Source organism: Haliaeetus leucocephalus, unplaced genomic scaffold (genome assembly GCF_000737465.1).
Source record: "Haliaeetus leucocephalus isolate CR32 unplaced genomic scaffold, Haliaeetus_leucocephalus-4.0 Scaffold915, whole genome shotgun sequence".
NCBI lineage: Eukaryota > Metazoa > Chordata > Aves > Accipitriformes > Accipitridae > Haliaeetus > Haliaeetus leucocephalus.
In genome coordinates this window covers 490,667-517,948 of record NW_010973351.1, presented here as the reverse complement: position 1 = coordinate 517,948, position 27,282 = coordinate 490,667, and the positions used below count along the sequence as shown (strand labels likewise).

The following is a 27,282-nucleotide window of genomic DNA, read 5'->3' as shown; positions in this document are numbered from 1 at the left end:
CAGATATTTCCAAGAATTTTTCTAGAAGAAAATCCACGTGCTTATAGAAACTACTGATCTATAACAACCAACAGCTGTTGGAAAAAGTCTAGTGGTCAGCTAAGCATCCACTTCTTAATACAGTTGTTTCTGAAAACCAAATCTGAAGAGGAATTTAGAGAGGATTTTTGCTGTTAAGCTCTTTCGAGTTAGTGTTTGTGCTCTCTGAAGACTCACTTTTGACATTCTGCAACTGCTTGCTGAACGTTGCTTCGGGAGTTGGTCCCGCAGCGTGCAGGGGGCACAAACTGCTGACCCCCCACCCTTTGGAGGCAACACGCTCCACAGTGCGGCTCGCCCAGCCTGCTCCATCCTCTCAGCCTGAGCTGCTCCTGTGGGGAACGGTCTCAGCAGCAGAAACCACAAAGGCAGCCGTGGGAATTTGTCAGGGATCATTTGCAGTCAGAACAAGGTGCTTGCTTGGGAGAGTTTTCTGCAGAAATGGTGATTCATAGAAGACATGTTGTAGTTCTGTCTACAGCTTATAGAATGCAATTCATGTTTTTGTTCCTACGCTGAGATAAAACCAGGGATGATTGCATTTGGATGGTCTTGTGAGAGTAGTAGTGAGAAAGCTGGCAAATCCTTTTCAGACAATGCATGAGAAAGAAGCTTGCACTCCCTTTGTCTTCAGGAGATCACTTTAAACATAATCCTGCTGACCACATTACAAAGGCTCATCCTTTAAACAGAAGTTGTCTGCTGTATGGGCATTATTATTAATGAACAGCAATGCACTTGAGGGGATCTGTTACTCATTCTAATTTACTGAAGCAATCTTCGGGACTGCTCTTGCCTTCGCAACTATAACTGACGCTATTAACTCATGTTCCCTGAAGCATTCTACCCACTAAAACTTTGCAGACGTCATCTCATGATAATATAATTTAGAAATTCTTGCTCAACACCAATCATAAATATTGATTGCTTCCTCTTCTTCCTCCCCCTTCCACCCACCTTCCCCCCCCCCCTTTTTTTCATAATAGTAGTGTTTACAGCTACATGAAAGAATCATGAGAAAATATTGTAAGGGGATTTTACAAGAGGTGTTTATTACCCAGAAGTCTGAAGGAGCCCTTATGCATTATGCCTGAGGCAGCTGTATGTACCCTTCTAGAGCATCTGAGCAAAGAGGAAGGTTGGCACATTCCCACTGCGCATTAAGGATGTGATTGGGGATCATGAGGAGGTTCAACATGTAACTTCTGAACTAATTTGGAGGAGAAATAGAAGTCTGGGATAGCTGATTTTATATACATTTTTATTTCCAACCATTCAAATTGAGTTTGTTTATAATGTTTTCAGTTTCACCTTCAGATGCTATTTAACATCAATGGTTTTACCATCACTTGAAGTACTGTTTGGTCAATAAGAACATAGGAGACAGCTGCCCATTTTATAATTCCTTGCAATTACAAAATTACTATTTCAGAACTGATTCAGGCACATACTCAGGATTTAGATCATCAACCAAAGTTTTCCAAGTAACCTAAAAATAACTGAGGCATCCTATGGAGAAATGCAGGAGAAAGGCTGGATTATCTCTCATGCAAGCAATAGTCTGTCAACACATCTGAAGCCTGGTCTTAGTTTTGTTTAGTTTCTTACTAATTTTGGAAATTAAAAGAATGTACAAAAATATATGAGAAATTGAAATAAGGAACAGTATAACAACATAGGTGAAAGTAATCTATCTTTTTTTTTAACCACAAATGCTATTCTAACTATTAGTGATTTTTTTTTCTGTTCTTTCATTGATATTGTTTTTACACAAGGCTTTTATATTCAATAGTTGTGGTATAATTGTAGAAATTATTAATTGGTTCAAAAGAATCCTTCATTAGTTAGGAAGCTTTCTGAAACATTCATATTAACTTTTAATAAATCTTGGACTATTGGGGAAGTTCCTAATAATGGAAAGAAGTTAATTAAGTCCAGTACCTAAAATGGTAAATGGGCTTTTCCTTTGTTGTTGTAGCTGTTAGGTGCTGTCAAGCTTGAGACAGATATGCAATTCATTCAATCAGCTTTTTTTTTTTTTTTAATAGAATACAAATCATGATGATTTCTAGGGAAAAAAGACCACATCAATGATGTCTTGTAAATGCTTTTATAAGATCAATTGTAATTGTGAGTATAGCATATATTAAATGTATTGGTAGATTATTATCCAAACATCATAATTGGGGATCATCAGTTTTAGTGTTCTGTACCTCAAGATTCATTTCTTCATCTACGCTGGTTTATAGTTTTTCTAACAATTTGAATGAAAATGCACAGTTATCACAAATAATTCAATGCAGAAAAATAAAACAGGTAAATAGACAATCATGTATCAGAAGCAGGCTTGGCCAAAAATGCTGTTCCTCATTTGCCAAGGTAGAAAATCAGCTGGGTAGACTCAGGAGCTTCATTTTCTGTTCTTTGCTGGAAACTTTTGTGTTAATGAGACTATCTGCAAACATTTTGGCTGTGGAAAAAGCAGACAGCCATGTCTGCCAGAGCCAAGGGAAAACCACCCTGTGAGGTTTCAGAGGGTAACTACAGTATGCGTGACATGCTGTGATGAAATTTTGAATAGCTGGTTTAATTTTGAATCTAGATATAGTTTTTCCCAAACTCACGCTAGTCATGTCTCTTTTTCAGCTTCTGTGCAGCCTGTTAGTTTTGCAAGTGGTCAAACAGATGGTGCCAGAGATAGCTGTGACCAAACTACTTACTGCTTTATAGATCATGAATACCACCCAGGAATGATTTAGTATGCAGCAGAGGATACTAAGCACATGTAATAGCATTTTCTTCCCCTACCTTACTGGCAAATAAAGAGCTGTCGAGCTGTCAGTCTAGCTCAAATATCCAAGTGATGTTTGAAGCTGGCATCCTTCTGAATGAATGGCAATTTCTCCACGGGTGCAATTAAAGGACTATTCTCATTGTCAAACATGTAGTTGAAGTAGGTGGCCAAAATCTTTTGGCTAGTGAGAGCTGAAAGAGGGGCCTGGCAACTGTTGTGTGCATATCAAGGAGTGAGGAGAAAAGCAACAAAACTGAGATTGTAGATTGCTGTGAGACAGGAGGCTGCAAGAACAGATACATACCTATACTTCAAAGTGTTTCACTTTGACAGATCTTTTTTTGATTAATCTGACTAAACCCTAAAAGGCACCTTGCTTTCAGTTATATTCCTATTTCTGTCAGGCATTAGAGAAAACCTAAGAGTCTTCTGTGCTAGAATAGGTTAAAAGGGAAAATTAAAGCTGAATTGTAAACAAATACCATTGAAATGTGCATAAATCATGCTTCTTGTAGATAGGAACAGAAGTCTGTGGTGCTGCATAATGAGAAAACTTGAAGAAAGTAGGTGGTCATCTGCTGTGTCTTTCTGGGAGGAATTTAAGAGCTTCAAATCATTTAGCCAGGTAATATGACATGAAATTTGTTAGTGTTGAAGGCTGATCTGGGTACCAAGCAAGAGTGAGAGTGTGGCTTGTCAAGTGTAACAGCATTGGCCTTCTTAGAAAAGGCCTTACTGAATTTCTGCAGTAAAAGCCCCAGATATTCTTCTCTGAGTTTAATCAACAGAAGTAGACAAAGAAATGTCTACTCTACAGTCAAGAGTGAGGTACATGAGAACCCAGGGCTGCTTTCCTACAGCCTCAGTTCATCTACTTAGTTCTGACTTGTTTGCTGTCCACAACTGCTTCAATGAAGGAAACATTAGCAATTCTCCTGAATCACCTACAGATACAATAGCTTGTTCTCCAGGGGCATCAATCCAACCCTGGAAAATTTTCCTTCTATTATTTTAAATACAATCTAGCAGACTCTTAACTACTTTTGGTTCTTGCTTCCATAAGGCTTCATATGAATAATGAGACTAATTGCCTTTGAATATTTTTTTTTGTATTTAACATGTGTCCAGTTTATACTCCACAGAATCAGTTTGTGGATTTTCTTTCTGTGATGATGTTGAAGGAATATAATCCAATAAACAGGAAATATTTAGTGACAACTCTGAAAACTCAAATTTCAAGTATCTCATGTCATATATATATGGAATCAGTGGTGTCAAATATCCAGAATCAGTGGATTCAGATTTCTCTGCTTCTGCAGCATATTTACAAAGTGAGAATGAAATCTCCTTATAAATATTTTCAGAGATTAAGAAGTACTTTTGAATAGCCAGATATGAATTTAGGGGAAAAGTAAATGAAGAAGTACAGAATTCTGTTGGCTGAGCAGAATTTGAATAGTGAGCAATAAATAATTGCTAATGTCATGCAAAGAACAACAAAGATGTAAAACAAACTGCATGCTGTTTATCCTGGGCAGCTGGATTCTTCTGGAAAAGATTATTCTGTCATTAAAGACTATCATTTTGTACACAAAGAAGGGAATTAATTAAGTAGTCAGAAAGCTTACTTCTGACACATCGTAACTGGAGTGCTTGACTGCAATCACAACAAAGTGTGTGTTTGGTAGACTTCTTGGTGTACCATATCCACTCCATTTTATCTGCAAATGAGTAGTGTAGTTAGATTGTAGATGGTCATATCTTAGTGACCACTGGTTTTTTGTGGCTTAGTGATCAGTTCGTCCTGTCGATAATAGTCTGTTAAACAGTACCCACAGTGGTTTGTAGCAATTTTCCAGCACGCCACACACATGAACCCCACCCACCCACCTTGAACGTGCTTTTTAACTCCAGGGCAGTTAGTGGTGACTGCGTGGAACCTTTAATAGGTCCCTCCCAATTGAAATCCCCCTAAATAATAGTTTTCTACATGCTAGCAGATGTTTCAATAACAGTTCATCCTGATAGTCTGAACTATCGTATACAAAATCACACTGGTGCTATCTTGTCTTTTAACTTGTCATTTACAATGCTGATTCAACAAATATTTTAGGCATTGCATTTCAGTCACACTACCTCTGCGGAGTACCGCTTCCCTCTTATGTTGGCAATGACAATTTCTTAAGCTATTTGGGATAGTATCATCTATATGAAACTATAAGGTGTCCGCAAAACTAATCTAGAGTCCCATTTCAGGAAAAGAATAGCCTCCTAAGATGGAGAGATATACCAAGTAGAGTTCTGAAAGGGTGTGCCTTAAATCTGGAGTCACTGAATATTGTCATTGCTGATTAAGAAGATGAACAAGAATGTGTAATTATCAAATGTACAATGGTCTCTGAGGGAGCCAGCAAGCACAATGGGGACTAGACAAGGATTCAAAAAGATATTAACAAATTGAAGAAGTAAACAGGAAAAAACAGAATGCAGTTTATTTAGGTCAAATGCCTGGCCCTACATTGAGAATAAACTGCTGTACAAATACAAAATGGGGAACAATTCACCAGGCCAAAGTTATACATAAAAGGAACTAGGGGTTACAGTGGGTCACAGGCTGAACATGAATAAGCAAAGCCATAAAGAGGTAAAAAAAGAAAAATTCTGTACTGGGATGTATAAATAGTAGTATCCTTTTAATCTACCCAGTGCCAAAAGGCTACAGCTAACTACTGTGTCCAGTGCTGATTTAAGGGAAAGGTGTAAAGATGGCAGAAGATTAAAAACATACCTCATTACGAAAAGCAAAGGATCAAGGCTGCTTAGAGAAGAGAAGATAGTTGAAATATGTGACAATTGCCACTAAAATGTTTGCTTGTCCTGCCCTCATCACCTGGCTGAGAAGTAAGAGGTTTAAATAGTAGCAGTGGAGATTTGAGCCAAATATTAGGAAAAACTTTCTAATGAAAAGGGTATTTAAACTCTGAAGGTGCATAAAATTGCTGCCTCTGGAAGTTTTGAAGAACAAGTTAAACAGCCCCCTGAAGTGGTGTAGATGTATTCATTGTGCCTTGTGACAAACAAATGACTTTTATTACACCTGGAGGTCTCTGCTAGGCCAGCTGTATTTAATCTTGAGCTATTGCTCCTCTGCAGTGTCTCTTATGTGATTCTGACACTCTATTTACAAGTACTTATCCACTGCATGCTACTAATACCATTTGTTGCATTTCCTTGAATTGTTTCTAGTAAGAGACATAGGATAAGCATGAAACCCTAGATGGGTGGTTAGGTTATTTGTAAGGAGGAAACATAGATTTAGTTGCTCTTCCAACATCGGTTCTATGTTTTGGGTTTTTTCCTTTAAATCCAATGTATTATTTGAATGTAAAATGCTTAAGTAATCTTTGGGGCTTGGATCCCTCATCCAAGTGAGGATCATAACTACTAATAGATTACAGTGTCAGGCCCTCTCACCCTTTGTCTTCTGGTCTATCAGTCTTGATTTTTTTCCTATGTTGTACAAGATTTTAGCAGGACAAATAGTGAAAGTCATTATCCAGACATATGTATAGCCTGGTCGTAAATAGAAAGAGGTGAAAATTGCAGTCCTCCCCAGGCAGAAAGTGAATTAAAGCTGGGATTTCCCAAGTATATGATGACTCTTCTAACCATTTATATCAAAATAGGTATTATATGAAAGGGAAGAGCTGCACCTCCCTTCTGCTGATGCATTTTAAAGGAACTCCCCATCAGTTCTTGACAGAAAGGAGCGATTCCTTTCCCCCAAAAACGCACACATAAAAATGCACATTAAAAAAAAATCCACTGATAATTGAAAAATCTATCAAGACATACAATTTACCTCCTGACAACCCCAAATAGAAAAGTGAAACTTATCCCTTGTCTGTATACCAAGCAGTGGTATTTGGAGCGCACAGATTTTGGTATTTCAATGCCTAGTGTTGTAACACCTGAGAACCTGTTCGAATCTGACCATAATTATTTGTATGTCTAGTGCATGAAGAATTGCAGTATTGGGTCAGATCACAAGCTCTGTCCAGCTCAGTATCTGCTTGGTAGAGGACACTGAGAGAAGGATATGGCATAAGCCGGTTGTGGGTATCTGTATCAGAACAGGCATATATAGAATTGTTTTTTGTCTATTTTACACTCCAAGTTCCCAAAGGCAAGTGTTTTCATGACTTTTTGAGCTGGAGCTTTTCTTTGAACCATCAGGTTTAACATTTGCATATGGATTTATCTTCTATCTATTTGTCATATGTTTCATGAATCCATTTATATTTTTGGCCTTCAACATATCCAGTGGCAATGAGTTTCACAAAATAATTATGCATGTAACGATTAAAGCCCTTTCATCTGTTTGTTTGTTTGTGTGTTTTAAACCAGCTATCTCACTATTTCATTGGGCATACCCTGCTTCTTGTAATGTGAGAAGTGATGAATAATCATGTCTTACTCACTTTCTCCGTATCATTCATGTTTTACGGATCTCTCTTATCAATGACTCTCCTGTAGAAATGCAAGTCCTTGTCATCTGTTTAGTGTTTTCATCATGTAAAAGCTGCTCTACAATTCTAATAATCCCCTACCTCTCCCGATACTCTTATTCCCTTTTTGCGAGAGCTTAATGAGAGCCACACATAGCATTGAAACATCCACCTCCATACCTCACACTGCTGAATTACCTTTCTGTGTTATTTTAATTGCTTTCCCAATATTCTGTTCTACCACACTCATCCTCTCTTTGCCTTTTTGGCCACCAGTGAGCACAGCACTGATGTTTTCGAAGAACCAGCCACAGTAAATCCAAGGTCTCATCCTGGGTGCTATTAATTAATTAGTACCAACGACTGTATATGTATACTTGATGTCATTTGTCTCTTGTATGTTACTTTGAACCTTCCTAGCACTGAACGGCACCTGTGATTTTATTATCAGTATCTCAGGCACCTTTATACCAGTCCTCTGTCAGATGAAAACATAAAGGAGATTATATTTTTATATATGTTTATAGCTGTGTTCCCCTTTTATTGTCAGATTATTTTGGACACATTTCCTGTTCAATTTCTCTTTTTGTTCCATGCCTACCAGCAGCAGTGTTTTCCCCTGAGCCAGTTATTCCTCTTGTAATCTATTCTGTTGGTGTTAGTTACCTGTAGTTGGGGGTTTTGTTTGGTTGGTTTGATTTTATAAATAAACATGGAATAATGAATTGAGATTCAGGTACCTAAGTTGTGCACATGTACTATCAAACTGGAGAAAAGACAGATAAGAGCTACAGAAATTGTTTGGGGTCTCAGGGCATTACTTATAAAAAAAGATTAATGGAATTAAGCGTGTGGAGTTGCTAGACTTGCCTCATTTGGAACAAGCCGTATTGTGTAGCTATAAATTGCAAGGCCAGGAGGACGCGCTGAAAGGGTATGCTGATACCGCAGCTGCTGGTTGTCACGGCAGCTTATTTTGTTTTACCTGAGCTAGCTTTAAACCGACCAACTGGGGTGCTGCTAGCAGTGTAGCAATAATAACATGGAGCAGACTGTAAGCTGGAAATCTGCCCAGAAGCAAACCAAGCATTTTGGTAGGTAACCTTTCCTTTGGGAACAGCAGAGCTATGGAAGACCACAGCTTTGCAGCCACCGGCGTTCAAGCCAGCTAGTTTAAGGCTAGCTGGGTAGCTCTGTATCGCCCAAAGTTGCAGTAAGCATGATAGAGTCCTTAGGAAGACTTGGATCCCTTATTTCCCCCCAGGCATGAGAGGCAGGCACCTGTGAGGAGCAGGGGAGACCTATTTATCACTGTGTGTCTGTGCCCGTGTTTTGTAGAGCAGGTCATCCCTTGAGAGAGGTGGTTTGGATTGTGCAAATAATTGTTACTGGGACAAGCACACACATTATAGAAATAGCTGTAGTTTTTATAGGATTCCACTTCAGTTCATCCGGCATACTCTGAGGCACAGTGTTTCATAGGAACTGGTAAGTGTCTGTCACAAAAGTCTTAGGAGCTGTCTTAAACACCTAGGAAAAGGAGTAAGTTTCAAAAATAACAGCAAAGAAAAAAAGTTGGAAAGCAACAGAAAACAATTTTATATAATTAATCTCTACAAATTTTGAAGTATCCAGCTCCAGAAAGTTAACAGAAATTAGTACCCCATTAAAGAAATGGTGTCTGAGAAGGACCCGAAAGAATTGTGACCTGATCTCCTTCAGAGCTCTCCTACTTTTACTGCAGTTTAAAAAAATACATTTTTTTTTTGCAATCGGTATTCAGAATCCTACCTCTACTAGAGTTAACTTGTTCAGATGTTTCATTTCGGATGATGTACAATGCTGTCCCACATTTTCACCACCCAGTCCTCCCTGTCTTTTGAAGCGAGGCAGAGTCTCTCCCAAGGGCTGCAGAGCCACTCCAACCTGCTGCTCTCTGCAGAGCTGTGTGCTGGCAAGTCTCTCTCCTCGGCATCTTGGAGAGATGGTTTTTTTCTGGAAGCAGTTGTAATACAGTTTCTACAGGGGGATAAAAAGAGCCAGAGGACTTATGAGAAATCCATCAGATTCTGGTATATATTATGGGAAAATATTTCATTTGACATAATTAATAGAGAATGCAGCCTATTGCAATGACATTGTCCCTAACCTGTAGTTCAGATATCTCCCCAAGAGATACAAGTGCATGAAATAGAACAACTTTAATTCTTGATGAATGGAAAAGAAGAAAATTAAGTTTATCTAGGTCACTAAAAGGACATAGATTTGTTACTTGACATTACAGCATTTGAACAGACAAATCAGAATATTGTTTAGTAGTACACCATGCCAGCATGTAAGGGTTTACGTAGTTCCAGGCCAGAGATACCGAGATAAGGTTATAACATCTGACAGATCTCCAAGTTGATGGAATTTTATAAGAAAGAATATTTGACAAAAATTTCCTTTAGACAGCTACTTCTGGGATGGTAGGCAATCTTATCACAGTGTTATGAGAAAACAAAGATGACAGGCAGACCTATCATTGATAAGGGAGATGAACAAGGAACAATTTTTAAAAAGCAGTGCAGATGGGTTTGTTCACCGTGTAGGTGACCAAAGGCAGTTGTGAATCGTATGCTGCAGAATTCATACAGGTGTTGGTACTACATGTTCAAGAGCACAGGAACAGTATTAATCCAGATATTAGCTCCTTATTAAGGGTACAAAAAGACTAATTTACTAGTACCCCTTTTTGCATCCTAATCATAGTTTCGTTTTGTTCTGTCATTACAAGTGCTAATTTAATTTCAAGTCATAACTGATCATGCAGTCACTGTATTGGCACCTTGTTCTCTAAGCTGGCATTTTAGTTCTGTAAAAACAATCTGTTTCAATACATCATCACTGGAATCTAGTTCAGAAATTAAAGAATTCTGATTCTGTAAACATGGTGATAGAAGATGAGTACATGTACTTAATAGATTTAGGAGGAGAAAAAATTTTGAATTTTGTTTCTGAATGTCTGACCTTAAGTAACACTCTACAACAGCACAGGTGTCATTTTGTGGCTTGAATCACGTTATTTAAAATAACTATATTAAATTTGTTATACTTCTGTGATAAGCATCTCTCTGTTTATTTTCAGGGAATCTTGCTGACTTGCTTGAACAGGAATTTATCACCCTCCCTTTCAAAAGAAATGAAGTGGGGATGCCAGTTCAGGAAATAGTAGCTTTCCATTTCTTTATTCCCACTGGCAGTATGGACCCTTTGTAGTCACATAAGCTGACTGACAGCAAGCTCATTTTTCAGACTTCCCTCTTGCAGACTCCGGGTGTCAAAAAACCCCCAGACATTTAGGACTTAGGCAAAACATCTTTTAAAAGGTTACTATGGACCCTAATGTCCCCTTGCCCCTGGAACAAAAGGACTGAGTCATACTCTTCTTACTCTTGAGTTATTGGTTCAAAAATTGAAACCAAAGGGAGAACATGAGTGTGGAATGTTGAGAAAAATGTCTGCTTACAATTCCATCCATCTTGGTATTTGTTATCTTCAGCTGGAGTACATGTATAATTTTTTCCTTAAATGATTATGGAGGACAAGGGATGAATTCTTCATAAGTAAATTATTTCATTAGATTGATGTAGTACAGCTACCTGTAAAGAAGTGATTTCACCACAGGTGATTTAGCAGTGATTTAGTTCAAACTACTGCCAGAATGAAAAATGCACTGAATTAATACTGTACGTGTAAGAAACAGGGTCAGGCAGAGGAATAGGGAACTGTCATTTGTACATAAAACTAAGTACTATTTTATATGATCCCTAACTACAGACACAAAGCTGTTTGATACCTCGCTGTGTTCTCACTATATTCCTCCTTGCTTTTTTTAACCTTTATGCCATGGACACATTTTTCCTCCTTGAGCTGCTTTCCACATATCCAATTCAGAGCTATCCAGGCCGTGCTTGACCTTGACAGACTGGGTACAGTCTTTGCTGGTTAATCCCTTTTGTAGGAGGATATATGTATAATAATCAATTTCCTTTTCTTTTACCAGATTTGGGACTTGCCTGGTCTCACTAGGTGGGCTCAGAAGCCCCACTTGACATGGGAAGCCCTCCCTGTCAGTGGGCCACTGCAAATCATCTTGGGGCTACCGATAAAGGCTAGTTTGAAGGAAGAGGAAAAGAGCAATACCTCACTAAAAGGCTATCCCCTAATGTCCTCCTGCATAGCTGCGCACCAGCTTTTGCACTGAGCAGGCTGGATAGCTTTTCCCTGGGAAACATATGTTCCCATCTATCATAAAGCCATGGTGGATCCTTGCCTCGATTAAAAGTATGCTATAGGTCCCACATTAGTCATCCAGATTCCCTGTTCTGGCCATTTTAAAAGGTCAGGTTATTTATAAGCCTGGTGAGGCAAATAGCTCCACATTCTGCCCTGAAGTGTGTTAAAATGGAAAGCTGAGTATGTCAGGGGAAATAGATTCCTGTGCTCCTCAGCCTTCATATTGGAAAGAACAAGGTGTCTAACATATGCAGAGATTGAGCAATCCATTTTACTCTTTTACAAGACTGCTTGTACCAGATATGTTATAGGATGGAGCCACAGAGAGTTTGGTGGATTGCAGGGGTGTTGCACATTCATAAAAGCTGGCAACTCCAGCAGGCTCTTGAATACAAAGCATGTGCTTCTTGCATTTAGGAGAGAAAATAAGGAGAGGCTCCCTGCGCAGAGCAAGGGGAACTAAGCCTTCCTCTCATTCTGGCCCTTCAAAAGGTCAGTGCGGAAAGTGTTATAACACAAAGTGATTTTAACCTGACTTTGCTAATGTGACATTTGGAGCATGGCTGTGGCAGTCTAATGTGACAGCAGGCGAACGTTGTGTTGTGTTAGTAAATGGCAGAGGGCCTGATAAAAAGGAGGAAGTTGTTCACATATTTAGTCTGTGCTTCCCCCCTCAAAAGGGAAAGACTATGAAAGCCCCTGAAATGTGAATCACAAAGGTCAGTAAATACATGAAGGGCTTGTTGAATTCAGAGAAGAGAACGAAATTTTTGAAAAATCATTCATGAATTTTCACACCCAGAAAATGTTATGTTGGATTTAAGGTTGCAGTTGTGCATGGAAGCTATAGATCATCAAAAGCTTTTTAACTGCTCATATCCAGGTCTGATAAATTCAGCTAACAATCTAAGTGATAACCTGCAGCCAAATGCTAGTGCTACAGGTTCATTTTTCAACACTGTAGGCCTATTTTAATCACTGAAAGCCTCCCAAGACTCAGGCAGCTTTAGGCCAGCTGATGATGTACTGTGATAGCGAAAATCAGTGGTGCACACAACTGAAACTGTGGGCTGGCTCTGGAATTATTGGGGTTTACAGAACCATGAGTTCTGGGAAGGACTCTGGGCTCGCAAGTCATAAATACATACACATGTGCCCTGTGGATATACAATGCCCTACTGATGCCATGGACCAGCAGGTAAGTAGAATATTCCATTCCTCCTCTGGGCTTGAGTCAAACTTATGATTCTGTTTCCCTTATTGATTCATATTTCGATAATTTTTTTTAACCAAAGTTCAATTTTTTTTTTTTTAGCCCTCTATGATCTATCTACATGTGTGGAAGAGGCTGACTAAATGTAAGAAATACAAAAGATAAAATGTTAGGGGGAAGGACAACTGAGTCAGAAGACTTTTATTTCTAAATCACTCAGGCATTTTGAAAATGCTACCCAAAATGGATTCTCCCCAAATGGAGCAAATCTGAAACCTAACTGTTTTGTAAGATGAAGTAGTCAGATAAATGCGTCTCCCTTGGCTTTGTAACTGAAGACTTGAGCGTGAGCATATAAGCAGTTTTCCAAGCTTTTCTCTCCTTAGACATTTGTTGTGATTGACAAAGGAGATCTTGCCAGAATAATGATAATGTTTTCCTGCTCTTTTACTGAATTAAAAAAGCGAAACGGTCTAGGTAGGAGCATTGCAAAGTTCTTCAGCTCTGCCTTGTGGAATTTTGTGTTGAGACTTTCTTAGCATGAGATCCTAAAAGGAATAAAAGTTTATCTTAAATGATCTGTCAGGTTCAATTTATTTGCGGTAATTGGCCTGGGGCTCTCCCATTTAGCAAAACCTTGGCTGCTCTTGCATGGGCAGAGAAGTTAGAAGAAAAGACTCTTTTTGCTGCCTACAGATGTACCCATACAAAGCAATTCAGCTAGCATCCCTGGCAGGACTTCGTATCCCATAGGGCCATGGACAGATGTACTGAAAGAATAACTTTGAGCCTTCACAATCTGCATATGTACCTCCTTGTGCGGGGCAGCAGATACTAGCAGAAATGCGCGCTGCCCCTTTCATGACAGATTTGAGGAATTACGTGCATTCTCCGTCCCTCAAACAGCGCTACCATAGCCTGGCATAGCCAGGGGAAAGGTGCACTCATCCTAGGGGCTGCTGCCAGCTATGGCCTCTTGGCGTGCATTAAAATTATGCTTGTTTGAACCCCAGAATCTGCAGTGCTTTTCCTGAGCTCCAGATAACTACAAGCTGCAGATGCAAAGGATGGTGAGGGAAGAGACGATTTCTAGGCCGTGGCAGTATCTGTTGCTTTGTGCTTTCACCAGCTCACTAATATACAGACTAAAAGAACAGGTGTAAAAGTGGCTCGGCAGTATCCTTCATTACAGTATAATTGATTTCATGACTCTCTGTAATTTACACTCATTCAAGCAGTATTCATTCCAGGTGGCATTTATATTCTCCTCATTTTGGATAACTTTAGGGTGAAATATTATGAAATGCTTTATTTAAGAGTAGGTATATTCCATTTGCTTGCTTTCCTTTCATCTTCTTGGCTTTGCAACTATTATTAAAACAAGCAAAAAAGGGGGAGACGGGAGTAAGGGAGTGAAAAGTGACATTTGGATGCCATAAATCAAGCACTTGAAAGTCAGCAATTACAGGATCAAAGGTAAAAGCTCACGAGTATTTTTTTTTTCCTTCTATTCTTAAGTATAAAATGACTAATGCTGAAAATCTCTAGCAATTGAAAAGTTACAAGCAGCTGAGGTAAGCTCATTCAAGGTCCAGTTAAACAAACTGGAGTACTCTATGCTGACAGACCCAGTTTTAACTAGGCAAAAGATTAGGTCATAGAGTGGCTTTTAGTCTACACCATACTCATCGAAGGTTGGACAGATGAATCCCACCAAGTCTTCTTCTAACTAATAAACAGAGTAGTGCCTATGAAAGGGAGGAATTAACTACAGTAATAATGATGAGCTAAATCAAGCACTGTTCAGTTGCCTGTTCTGTGGGTTTGAAATCTGCAGTCACTTCTCATCTAATAAAGTTTAAATAACCAAGTTCAGACACTTACTACTTACTGGCTTTCGATCTCACAAAAATACTTTGGTGCTGCTGAAGAGTAAATCAAACAAAATTAAATCTGTACGTTTGAGAACTCAGCATCCTTGCTGAGAAAGCCCAAACTATATTTTTTAGTAATACTAATTAAAATTAAATAAAGATTAAATTCATTTTAGATTCCCTCCCAGCACAGTAATTTGGAGAATGAAGCAAATCTGAAGACTAGTTCCTCAGGGCAGGGCTGGTGGGGATATCACCCTGAATGACTTATTCCAGCAGGACAAAGGGAAAAAGGAGACTTTGACATCCTAACTTATACTGCTTGGGTGCATAATTTTCTTGTACATGCAAATCATGGTAAACTCCAAACAGTTACACCATCCATAAACCAGGAAGCTTTCAGCGAGATTGTTAATGCAAGGCTCTGTTGCACTTCTTACCCTCTCCATGGTGAACTCTGTATGGGAAGATCCATCCACAGGCAAAAAGGACTTTTGCTGAGGTCAGGCTTCAGCCTTTAGACTGACTCTAAAGGTAGTTGGGAACAAGAATTTATTTCGAAAAAATTGAGCAAATTAGTTTTGTAATAGATAATGGCGTGAGAAATTATTTTGAATGTGTATTTATGATGCCAAAGCTCCGTTGTACCTGAACAGTGTAGTTGGGTTAGGGTCTCAACAGCCTGTGAAATGGTGAGCCTTTCTTGTGTGTGGTAGCTTATGTGTCTTCAGCACAAGGCTGTCTTGTCTGAGCAGTCTTGTGGGATATATTATCTCAGGAGGATGAGTTCAGTGCTGGAATGAACTTTAAGAGCACAGAAATCGTTAGTGTTATACCTGGATTTTGGAGACCTTGTGGGCTCCCTGAAGCATCTCTCTGATTGCTTGTTGTCTTAGACTTGCTGGGCAGCTGTGGCTGACTTTGTCTCCTTGTGGTGCCTGCTGTTCAGTGCAGTAAGCCAGTTTGGTGTCTAGTGGCGTGAGTACAGACGGAGCTAATGCCTGTGTGTCTCTCTTATCAAATTTGTTATCAGCACAGAATATGTTGACCATCACAACTCTGCAGCAAAAAAAAAAATTGTGCCGTGTTTGGCTATAAATATATAATTTTAAAACTTTCTTTTCAGCAGTATTATTTATCTTTTAAAAATATTTGTTAAAATTTACTAAATTTTGCTAAAGGTTTTAATCCTGTTTAATACCTGGAAAAGAGATCAAAATATCTTAACATTTATGTTTTGCACTTTTTGATTTTGCTTGGCAATCAAATAAGTTGCAAGGTTAATTTATTTTTGGTAAGAAAATAAAAAAAAATAATCATTTATACAGTAATGAGAACTATAAGTTGATTTCATTAATTCACAATTTATTTCCACCAAAAATGAAATATTGAGAAAAAATTTAATTTGATTTGGAGATAGTCCTTTTAAAACTGGCTTTAAAACTCTTTCTTTTATTTGTGATTGCTACAAAAGCTATAGTAATATAATTTTAGAAAAATATCATCTGAGCTGGCATGCTCTTAGCAAAAATTAGTTGTGATAATTCTGTACAACTTGATCTTCAAGAGGCTTGTTTTCTTTCCCATATAGAACTAAATTAGTCATACACAGATTCCTCTAAAAAAATGGCTCATGCAAGAAGCAGAGAAATTCAAGATTCTTCAAATGGATTTTTCACCAAATTATGTGTATAGTGCTCTCTTGATTATTAAATTACACTCTGTGCTAGGTCAAGGTATAGAATAAATGATTATCATTTGTTTTAAGTGAATGGGAATTAGATAATTAAGAAGCATATTATTGGGTTTCAGATAGCAGGTAATTTTGTGTTTAAGCTCAATGAAAGGTTTGGATGGGGTGTAAAGAAGGAGGCTTTTATTAAGAAAATAGGAGCAGGAAATTGGACCACTTCAGAACAGACTTACTCGATTTCTCTTACTAAATCAGTGGGCAGGTTTTCACAAAAAGAGTATTAACTGTTGAAGGTAACAGACAATGTACAAGCTAGATCATAAAAGATGGATTTAGTTTTTGCATTCACTTGAATGCAGTTATCCTTCAGCAGTATGTACATTTTACAGCATTTCCTGTAAAAACCTTCTAAGATATGGAAAGCCCCACTGAAGGAAATAGAAACGGTACATCTAAGAACATCATGCCCCAAGTTAAAAAAATAATAATGATGTTATACATTATCAAAAATGCAGTATCAGTTTATCTTTTCTGTCTGTTTGTTCATTACTTCCCTTTTATAGGCAAAATCAGGAAACTTAGTAGGACAGATTTATAAACAAAAGTCACAAACTGAGTAGGTACACTGCTCTGGTTGGTGAATTGCTGCTTTTGAACTGGACCTGCTTGAATGAGACCTGTAACTCTTTGAACCTTTTCTGGAAAACTTCAAAGTGGTGGTGATATGCACCAAAACAGCTGATCAGTTTTGAGGAACTTAGACTCTCCCCAAATATGAGAAGATTAAGGACTTAATGATAGGTGGAAAGGCCTGTAAATAATATTTCTTTTGGGGGTATACAAGGATTATGGCTCTACATGGCTGTTTCTCAGGGCTCTGGTCTCTCCCAGACTAGCTGCTATAACTTTTGGTAATGAAGCGTGGCGAGGCAGCGTCCCTGTCCTCCCACCACCTCTCCACAGCTCCCACCATGCGTGTCTTCTGGTCACTGGGCTCAGCGCGGTTGCCCAACCTGGCCACTGAGCTGTGTGTGTCCTGCAGCTGGACGTTTCTTAGCCTGCTTTCTGGCCTGTCAGTCCTCCTGGTCTTGCAAAATATTTTTCAGCCCTATAACCCTCCTGAAATTTAAAAACAAACCATGACAAATGATGAAATTTTGGCACAGGTTAAGTTTTTTGTTGGCTTTATTGGGGCAGTTGAGGTATATAGCCATATAAACATGAGATTTTTAGTATTGGGGAGGGGGTGGAGGGGTGTCAAAGCCATGAAGGCATTCTGTATTTTGAGGGCAGGAGCATGAACTGAAAGGACTGTGCTGTTAATGGCTAGTCCAGAAGGGTCCATAAAATTTTCATGGTAGCTCCACCATCCCTCCCCGCCACACACACACAAGAAATACCAGAAAACCCATGGTGTGCTATCTTTGAATAAAACAGCAGCTTCAAAATCTGCCAGAATGACTGGGGACACGCTACACAGGAAAGAAAGAACTCAAGTGATGCAGCAGGTTGACAAGGTCTCAATACCGGTTGCAGAAGTGAGAATCGCTTTCACCCTAGTTGCATGGATTGCAACACTGTTATCCCCTACAGCTCAGGTACGAAAAGCATCTGCAGAAATAGCCTGGAATAGGCTCTGGGAGTTACAGAATATTTTCCATTTAAGTAAGAAACTTCCATTTCTAGACATATATCCGCTGCTGCGTGCCAGACATTATTCAGCAGAGCAAGGCAAAGCAAGCTACAGTTCAGCGCCGGTGCCGTACGTGGGGAACAGGGGCACTGCCAAACAGCAGTGCTCTCCCGTGAATGGCGTGATTGAAAAGGAGCCAGCCACTCCACTTGCAGCAAGGCCGGAGCAGAGGAGGATGCCACACGAGCACTCTTCTGTTCAGCAGCTGTGTTTTCCCCCATGTTTACACATGCTACTGATGCAATGAGAAGTAACGTGGTCTAGTTGAGTGAAAAAGTGATTTAAGCAGGGTGGGCTTTTGGCACAGGGAAACCCTGTCTTAGCACGTGTTGTGGCATGCGACACGTGCCATAAATCCTCGCCCCTTTGTTGTCCCTTCTCTTTCCCGGTCCTGGTCTGACCCGGACCAAGACCAGGACATCTCTGTTCCTCCGAGAAAGTCAGGAGGTGCTAGATGCCGAGACAGTAACACTGTGGAGGTGAGGAGGGCGTCAGGAATAAAGAAAGGACTGTAGCTGGAATTTGGGGGGCCCAGGTTTCCAAATATGCAAGTGAGGATCCAGGCACTGGTCTCACACAAGAAGTGTGACTGCTTCTCTAGCTTATGTTTCATATGTTTCTGACCTTTATTGTCTTACATCCCATTGTTCTTGCTTTAATCAAAGTTGCACAAATCTCTTGGTTTTAGATTTAAGGTAGACTTTTCTGCACCTGCCCCAAACACAGGAAAGCGAGACAACGTTTTTACATCTTATACCGAAAAGCAATTAGTAAGGGCATTTGACTTGCATTGCTAGCTCCCACTGATCTGTAAGGGCTGTTGCAGAAGAAGCAATTGTGTACAAGAAGGTGAAGAGACAAGAAGTGTACCTAAGCTTAAGTAGTCTTTTTCTAATATAGTTTTGTATTGAGGTTCTCAAATTTGGGGGGGGGGGGAAGATTTATGGTCAAATAGGTAAAGTACTTGCTTTTAATAATTCTGCTAACTATATGAAACACATGACATAGGTTACGATTCTGCTCTGATCTCTTTTTTTTTTCTTCCTGAAACATTCTATAAATTAAATTTATATCGAATGCTGTAACAAGCAAGGGATTGGTAGCAATTGCTGAGATACATATGCGCTGAGATACATACTCACTTACTTCAAGGAAGATTGAAATCCCCTTCTCACAGTTTGATCACTGTGGTTTTGGCTTTCAAACTTGTCACAATTAAAGTTCTTGGGACAATTGACTTTTGTAGGTAGCTTAGAGTAATACTTTGCTAACAGTTTCAGGGGAAAGCTTTTTGAAATATTTTTTTATTGAAACTGGTTTTGGCATTTCCTGTTTCCAGAATTCCTCTTGCTTTCATACTCCAGACAAACCTCAGCTTTCTTTACTCATCATGCATCTGCAATTTTAACATTATCTCAGGCAAAAGGCAAAACGTTATGCTAGAACAGGGAGACAAATATCCCTCACATTTGAAACATTGGAATGTTTCAAGTTTTGATTCCAGTTGTAAGGAAAAACTGGTGACATCAATTTTGTACAGCAGTTTTCCAGAGTGTTGTGTCTCTACAGAGGTTATTTAATCTGGTCTTTTATGCCTAACCAATTGTAAAGTCTCTACTGTTTTTCACTGTCATACTGCAATACAGTGATACGTGAGAAAAAATGCATACTTCTGCTTTTCTAGTTTTAATCAGCTTTTCAAGGATTTTTGCCTTATATTGTATTTTATTCCTATAGGCATAAATCCTGTCCTCTTGTTACAAGTTAATGTTCAAATTAAAATCATCATTGCTGTATGCTATCAATTTTCTTGGCAGAATAGTTTCTTTCAAACTATGAGCCTTTCATCAAACTGTTTTGTCTCAGTAGCTAAAATATCAGTTTTGATTCTGGAAACTCTTAGATGAGTGTATTTAATGTTATGCACAAAAACAAAGCTATGCTTACGCATAAATGCTTGTGTGCTCTGGCTGTGCTTTGCCAGGCGACTTTATTCCAGAGCTGTCTGTCAGGTGTATTATATAACTGCTCTATATTAATTATTAAATCCTTTATTATTTAGAGTAATTATAATTTAATGGCTGTAGCTTTCCATGGGAGGTTTTTTCTCTTAATGCAGGCCTGTTTTCTGTAGCTATTCAAATTCCAGATGAAGAAATAAAAGGAAAAATAAATCAGAATTTAATTAGAGATTACTCAAAACAGGTTAAAGTGAGTGCAGGTTCACTGAAGTAGCAGGAAAACAGAGTTATTTCTCTGGAAATTTGACTTTTAACAAGTTCCAGTTGAGTGTGTTTCTTTCCTCTTTAATACAAAATCAGCTTACAGGTTAAAAAAAATCTAACCAAACCAAAATAGTTTCCTGAATGAGCTTTCTTTTGCAAATATTACTGGGGTTTTTTTCCCTCTAAGTTTTAACACCATTAGAATTTAAAAGGAAAAATCAAGAAATAATAGTGGTGATAAATTTTGAAGTTCAAGATTAGAATGCATCCTACTAAAATGTACTGGTAGTAACTGAAGGAAACCAAACAGCTCTACTGACATGAAAAATGTATATTAGGGTGGGTTAAATTCTGATTTGACTGTTACTATCATCTTATGTTTCAAACTGTTCTGGCCTCATCCTGACGTAGAATTCACATATACTTACATCCAAAAAAGAAGCGTGTCAAATGGAAATTCATAAAGTAAGAAATATCATTGTAAGGGCCTAGTGGGCTGGGCTGGTACACAGAACATTTCAAATGCTGGTTTCTGAAAACCCACCACTTCTTTTGTAGATCAGCAGTCTCCCGTGAGTGGATCTGTCACCTGGATCTGTCTCTTAAAGCCTGTGAGAACTGAGTAGGGCATGGTCATTTTTTCTAGCTGCTGATATTTCACACAGGGATTTCATGTCTTCCAGTGCCTTAGGGCATGGGGCTGCACAGCAGCACCCCTCCTTCTAGTCGGTACCCCAAACTTTCCAGACTTCTCAGGTAGCCTCTTGGGGGTCAAAAAGACAGGCAAGAAGCACAGACTTCGAAGAGGAATTTCCCAGCAGCCACTTCTGCTCATAAAAACACCCAAAGCAGCACTCCTGAACACACTTTTCTCACCCTGTGAATCCCGCAGTTCTTGGGCTAGATGGGCAGCCCGGGGTTGTGTAACGTTTCTTGTTTTCTCACTCCCTGGTGTGCCGTCCCTAAATGTAGCAGTGACAAGCCCATCCCTGATGGGGAGCGTACCTCCCCGAGGACTGGGAAATACAATCTGTGATCCCATGTGGCTCTAAGCCCCGAGCCAGCCTTCTGCATGGGGAGCTGATTGTCAGGGGAGGGCTAGAGCTTGGAAGGCTGAATGTCTGTGGCTTTCCATGGCTCTTTGAGTGACGGCTCTCTTGTTCATCTCAGCAGGGGAAGCTGGAAGAGTCATCTAGGGGAGTATCACTACTTGGGTACCTTTATAGTCTCCCCTATATCTCGGCGAGGGGCCGCTTGCAGATGCAGGTTATTACACAAGTGGGCTCTTTGTTGCTCTAAATTTTTTTCTGGAATGCTTCCCCTACTCTTTCTGAATAAAATATCTGGAATAAACCAGCCTAGGTGAGTCAAAACTGGCTTTCTTGTACAGGAAAAAACCCCTGACAGTTACCGTACAAATTACAAGACAAAAAAGAGCGTAGAGTTTGCAGCTTTGTATAAATGTATTCAACGCTGCCTCAGCTACCTTATTTTGTATCTTAGGATGAGGGCAGTGGGAATTCTGCTGTTGGGTTTGACCCTGAATCTTGAAGAAGATATTCAAAGCTCTTTATGTGCTACAGTGTTTTCACAGGCCACCTGGTGTAATGGCAAGAGTGGATATTCAAGGACATAGTGAGTAGTTCAGATCCAACACTTGTAATACACACAACAGCTGCTGCTATCCTCCCATCTCAGGCACGGTAATTGTGAAATTCCAACCTCTAAATAATGCACTCTTAACTCTGAAAAAAGTTTAAGGACGCAGTACGTAAGGAAGAAGCCAGAGCATCTTGTTTTCTGACCTCTCAGCTGGAGCAGACCAGGCACAGCCTGCTGTAAGGCTGCTCAGCATGTGCTGAGCCCTCCCCTCCCAGGGGAGGGAAAGCACAACCCTGACAGATGGCGAGGGAAGGCCCTAATCATATAATCGTAGGTATGCATCCAAATGTGCGATATGGAGCCTTTGTTTTGTCCCTGTGTTGTGTGAGATCACCAGAAAGCAGGCATGCCTTGCTAAGTGGAGGGCAAACCACCTTGTTGTGAGGCACTCAGTCACGTTGTCACGTCTTTGCAATAGCTGGCACGCTGCTCTTCTCCTGTCCTCCGGCCAAGCACGCGTCTTCCATGGTGGGCGACATTTTTATTTCTGTCACATTAGGCATTTAGGTTTGGTTATTGTATAAATTAGGAAGGGCCGCCCAATCCTCAAAAGGAGGGCTGCATCACGCAGCTGGTTCTATACGTCTGAGTGGCCCCCAAAAATGCCGTGGCAGAGACTTGGCAGCACTGTTCAAGTCACCTGAAGCTGTCCACAGACCGGGGCTACTGTCAGTGGCTGTGCTGTGCATCACCGCGCTGACAAGAAAAGACTCTCCAGGGAAAGAGGTAACCCCCCAAGGTTTTCTAAGTAATGGATTTTGGGGTTTTTTTTTAATTTGTCTTCTCAACTGCAAAAAATAAGTGATGCTCCTCATTGAATTGAATTTAAAATTTCAGTTAGATGAGTTATGTGTTTAGGTAAGTGTAGTGAAACATTTCTTTTGGGGACCCGCAAGAAAATCAAATTAAGTGCTAGAATATTAAACATACCGGAGAAGGAAAAGGTCACCTGATCTTCTGTCTGATTCAACCAGAGTGTGCAGCTGGGCTGGAGTCAGGGTCATCCAGGTCCCCAGGGCTGTCTTTCTTGTCAGGACATCCCACGGTGGCCGCCAGTCACATCTTCTGTCAGGTCTGTATGGAAAGTTTAAATGCTGAGCCAGCAGATGGAAGTTGGGATTAGGCTAGTCTTGGGTGTCTTGCATTTTTCAGCCACAGCTGAACTTTAACTTGGTGAGTTAGAAAAGACTGACAGCAGTGCTATTCCCAGTTGTTTCTTCCCTAAATGACACTGCTTGGTGAATTTGACTTAAGTTCATTATTAACTTTGGGGTTAACTAAAAAAAAGAATTCTCTGTTAATTTGGTAATGATTCAGATCTTTCCCTTGCCAGACTCTCCTGACAGGGCACACTGTGCCTACTCAGACTCAGTTTCCAGGGCACCAGAGAGATAACAATTGCATTTATCCCCCCTGGATAAGAGATCTGGAAACGCTGCTTCTCTGTCATCTTTGGTTTCTTTGGAAGTCTCATAGATTGTCAAAATGGATATGCTGCTGTCCTGTGGTTTGCTGTCCCTGATCTTTGAATTAGTGCAGTGCCGTGGTATATCTTGAATTGTGCCTCACGGTCTCTGACGTTTCAGCACTCTGAAATCAAGCTCAAGAGGCAACAAAATGTGGCCACAGCCTCTCTCACTGGCACCTCCACCTCCTGCGCAGTCCTGGCTTCAGCTGTCCCTCTCCCGGAGAGACTCTGACAGATGGAGCTGCTGCTGGGCCCTGGGCTGCTGCCAGGGGGACTTCTCTGCACATCAGTGGCGTCCGCGTCCAAACCTGTCACTGCCTGGATGGCCCTTCAAACCCGGGAAGCTCCTGGGAGGTCTTCCAGGGAAGCCAGCCCAAGGTTGATTTCCTAGCACACCCACTGTAAAAAATGGACTAGCGTATGAGAGTAAAGGTACTTAAAGGCACATGACAATTAATAAAGTTGTGTTATTATTTAATAATTGAGAAAATTCCTTCTCTGGAAGGAATGGTGGCTGCCTGTAGTTTTACACATGCAATGCTACTTCCCACTGTAAATTCACAGTTAATAAAAGCAGACTGATTTTGGAGTCTGCTAGGAAGAGGTGATTCCGAGTGATAAGTGAAATAAATATCAATTTTTGTTTGTAGACCGTGTTATGTTTAGATAAATACTAATATTAAAAAACACATGTATACTTACAATCTGAGGTACTGTATGACTTCAAAGAATAATTTACTTTGGCAGATAAACTCTCCAAATGATGAGGATTTTCATTCTCTGAAAAGTTAATCAAATCATAAAAAAGGATGAACAATAGAACAGGCAAACCCTTAGCTGAATTGAGATGTTGCAGTTATCGCACATGCATGTATCCTAAAATATAATCATACCGTACCTATTTGGATATTTGTTTCTATCTGTTAACTTCCTTAATGGAGTTAAAGGTAATTCAAATTACTGACATATGTTTCAGTGGTTATACAGTCTGATTATGATTCTCAGTTAAGATTTTATGCTAGAAGTATTAAAACCAAAAGAAGTGTGTTCTCATATACAGCCTCATTTCAAACTATCAAGGAATTTATTAAGCATCCTAAGAAACAGGAACTTCTTTTCAGAAGAATTAATGTAAGCTCTGTACACTCGCTTCATCACACTAGTCATTATACTTCATGGATAAATCTGCCTTCATTATTGTATATTTGTTTATACCTTTCTTAGTTTCCTGAATGAAAGGTATAACGATGGTGTTAACAATTCAGATTTTAAGAAGTAGTTGTTTTAAAGTAATTATTTTTTATTTCATTGTATAGCTCTTTGATACATAATTTATAAATACCTAAGATATTTAGGTATTAAATCCACATGAACTATATTACTAAATTTCTATGCAGAACCAGAATCCAGTCTAACAAACAAAATAGGAGACATGTAAAATCGGGAAGGTAAAAACAAAGGTTAAAAAGGATTGGTAAAATTAATTTTTATAAGCTTTTAAAAATGGAGATGCTTGAAATTTTTATGGAAAAAATCTTCTTGGGCTATAAAACCACTAGATTTTTTATGAGTTCAGGATACTTAATGACATTTTATGTGCTGCTTGCTTACTTGCTTTCTATGTCCTGTTGGCTAAATACCATTACTAATGTAGTGAAATGAGCCCAAGGTTAAGACTTCTTAGCTTTTATCCTGACTCTAAGGCTGACATACACTGTTTGGCCTTTGGCTGCTTTAACCTTTCTGTCTGTTTGGCTTTATGGATGAATGAAAGATAGGACTTGAGAACTAGCTATGAAGAGTAATTATCACTTGCTATATATACTGCTTTCATAACTCAGGATTTTCTGTATGTTGTGTGCACTGGAATCCAGGATTTCAGAAATAAAACACTAAACAGGTACTTCAAATGAAGGAAATAGTCGTGCAGGAGTTAAAGATAAAGGTAATATTTCTTTGGGCAAAACAGATTTTTAACTCTAATTACAAGGGTGAAAACTGTGGTAATTCAAATCCTTGCAAAGGTAACATATTTTTCTTCCTTGATTCTTTCTTTTCTCGCAGCTTCTGCTGAAGAATAATCTTCTATCTGACCTGACATTTTCTTCCTTATTTGAACTGTGATTCTTAATCTCAGCATTTCTATCTTTAAACAAAGAAATGGTTGTCTATAAGTGGATAGAAATTCATGAAAAAGGCTTTGCTCATTCGTTATTTATAAGCTTCTTTTGTGATATATTTTTTTTTTAATTGGAAATTTTCAACGTGTATTGGTTATTGCTGATATGTGATAAGGATAACTGAAAAGCTTCCTGGTCCTGTTTGACAAGGATATCTTATGAAAGTTAAGATTACATTAATTTGCTAAGAGTTTCTACAGGATCCACAAAATGAAATGTTTCTGTATTTATTCTGAAGGAAATTAGCTTTCATGATGCTTGGTTTAATTCAGTAATGTAAAGGCATTCAAAACAGCATTTCCAGCTTTTGTGATAGATCGTTATTTTGTGACAGAGCTTTCAAAATGAGCGAGACAAAGGTAAGACAGGTTAGAAGAGACTTTGCAGGCAATTTGCACAGGACTTACTGAAATATGGGAAGTGTTCTCAGACTTGCCATCAGTTTGCAGTCTCCAGCTTAGGTTTTTCTCTGCTTGTGTTCGGCCCATCTTCTTTCCTGGGACTTGTTCTCTGAATACCCCTAGTCGCAGGATTGCTGTCGCTCAGTGCAGCACATTAGCTCTTCAGGATCCTTCACAGCAGGCAACAGAGGGAATGAGAAAGAAGAGCCAAGACCTGCCAGTGACAAATGATTGCTAGGTGACTGGCAGTTTAAAGTGCTAAAGAAGAACATTCACTCTTTAAAAGAGAATGTGACCAGAAACCAAATTGGAGAAAGGCAAGCCTCAGAACACCATAATGTAAAGTGTCTGTGCACCCTTCGCCCTGCCTCTGGACTGAACTTGTCAATGAGTTGCCAATAGCTTGTGAATGGTGAACTTCCAGATAGGTTAGATGTGTCTTTGAAAATGTTAGCACTTGTGCAGTGGCATGATTTTTTATTCGTATCTAAGAGATTGATTTGAAATTTGAAATTAAAATCTTTCCAAATTGAAGTGTCATTCTCTTTCTAAGGATCTTTAAGCATTTCAAGTGTGTATGGTCCATGCTCAGTTTCACCCATTGGCGGCCACTTAGGCATTTTCCAAAATTCTTCTGAGATCTGATGAGTAAATATTCCCCATAGCTACCAGCAGTCCTGTTGGACTGCGATGCATGGATGAGGAACAATGTGCAAGAGCTAAATATTTCTGTTGTAGGGCAAGGTTTAATGATATTGGATCCTGAGACAGGCTACTAAGTGCTGAACATGCAGCAAGATTTTCTAACGTGCTAAGCATCTAATCACTCCCACTGAATGACGATGGTTAAGCAAGAGGGGCAGCTGACAAAGAGTGGGAGAAGGGATTGTTAAACTGATGTCAGAGGAAGGTTTTCAGGGAGTACAGTGATAATTTCCTGAGTGGAGAAGCAGGAGGAGCTATATAAAAAAATTTTGAAAAACTTTTTTCAAGGAGAAGGAGACATGGAGGCAGCACCTTATGCAAGGATGTTTTTTCAGGACAAACTAAGACCTAGATATTGTGTATTCTTTCAGCTACAGGTTATGTCTTTTTCTACTGCTTCTAAGTCGAGAAGTGTCACTGAGATGAGACACCTCAGTGACCCTTAGCTTGTCTGGAGACTAGTCCATTGTAAGTTTATTAATTTTACTTTAAAATTTATATTTGTTGGAAAGTGAATACTCATCCCTTGCCCATGTTTATCTTTGTAGT

At 39.4% G+C, this 27,282-nt stretch overlaps 1 protein-coding gene across 1 annotated transcript in view; it reads left to right on the top strand.

The window, feature by feature from the left end:
• GABBR2 (gamma-aminobutyric acid (GABA) B receptor, 2) overlaps positions 1–27,282 on the top strand; it is a 383,598-nt gene that overhangs the window by 179,227 nt on the left and 177,089 nt on the right. The gene's annotated exons all lie outside the window — the stretch shown is intronic.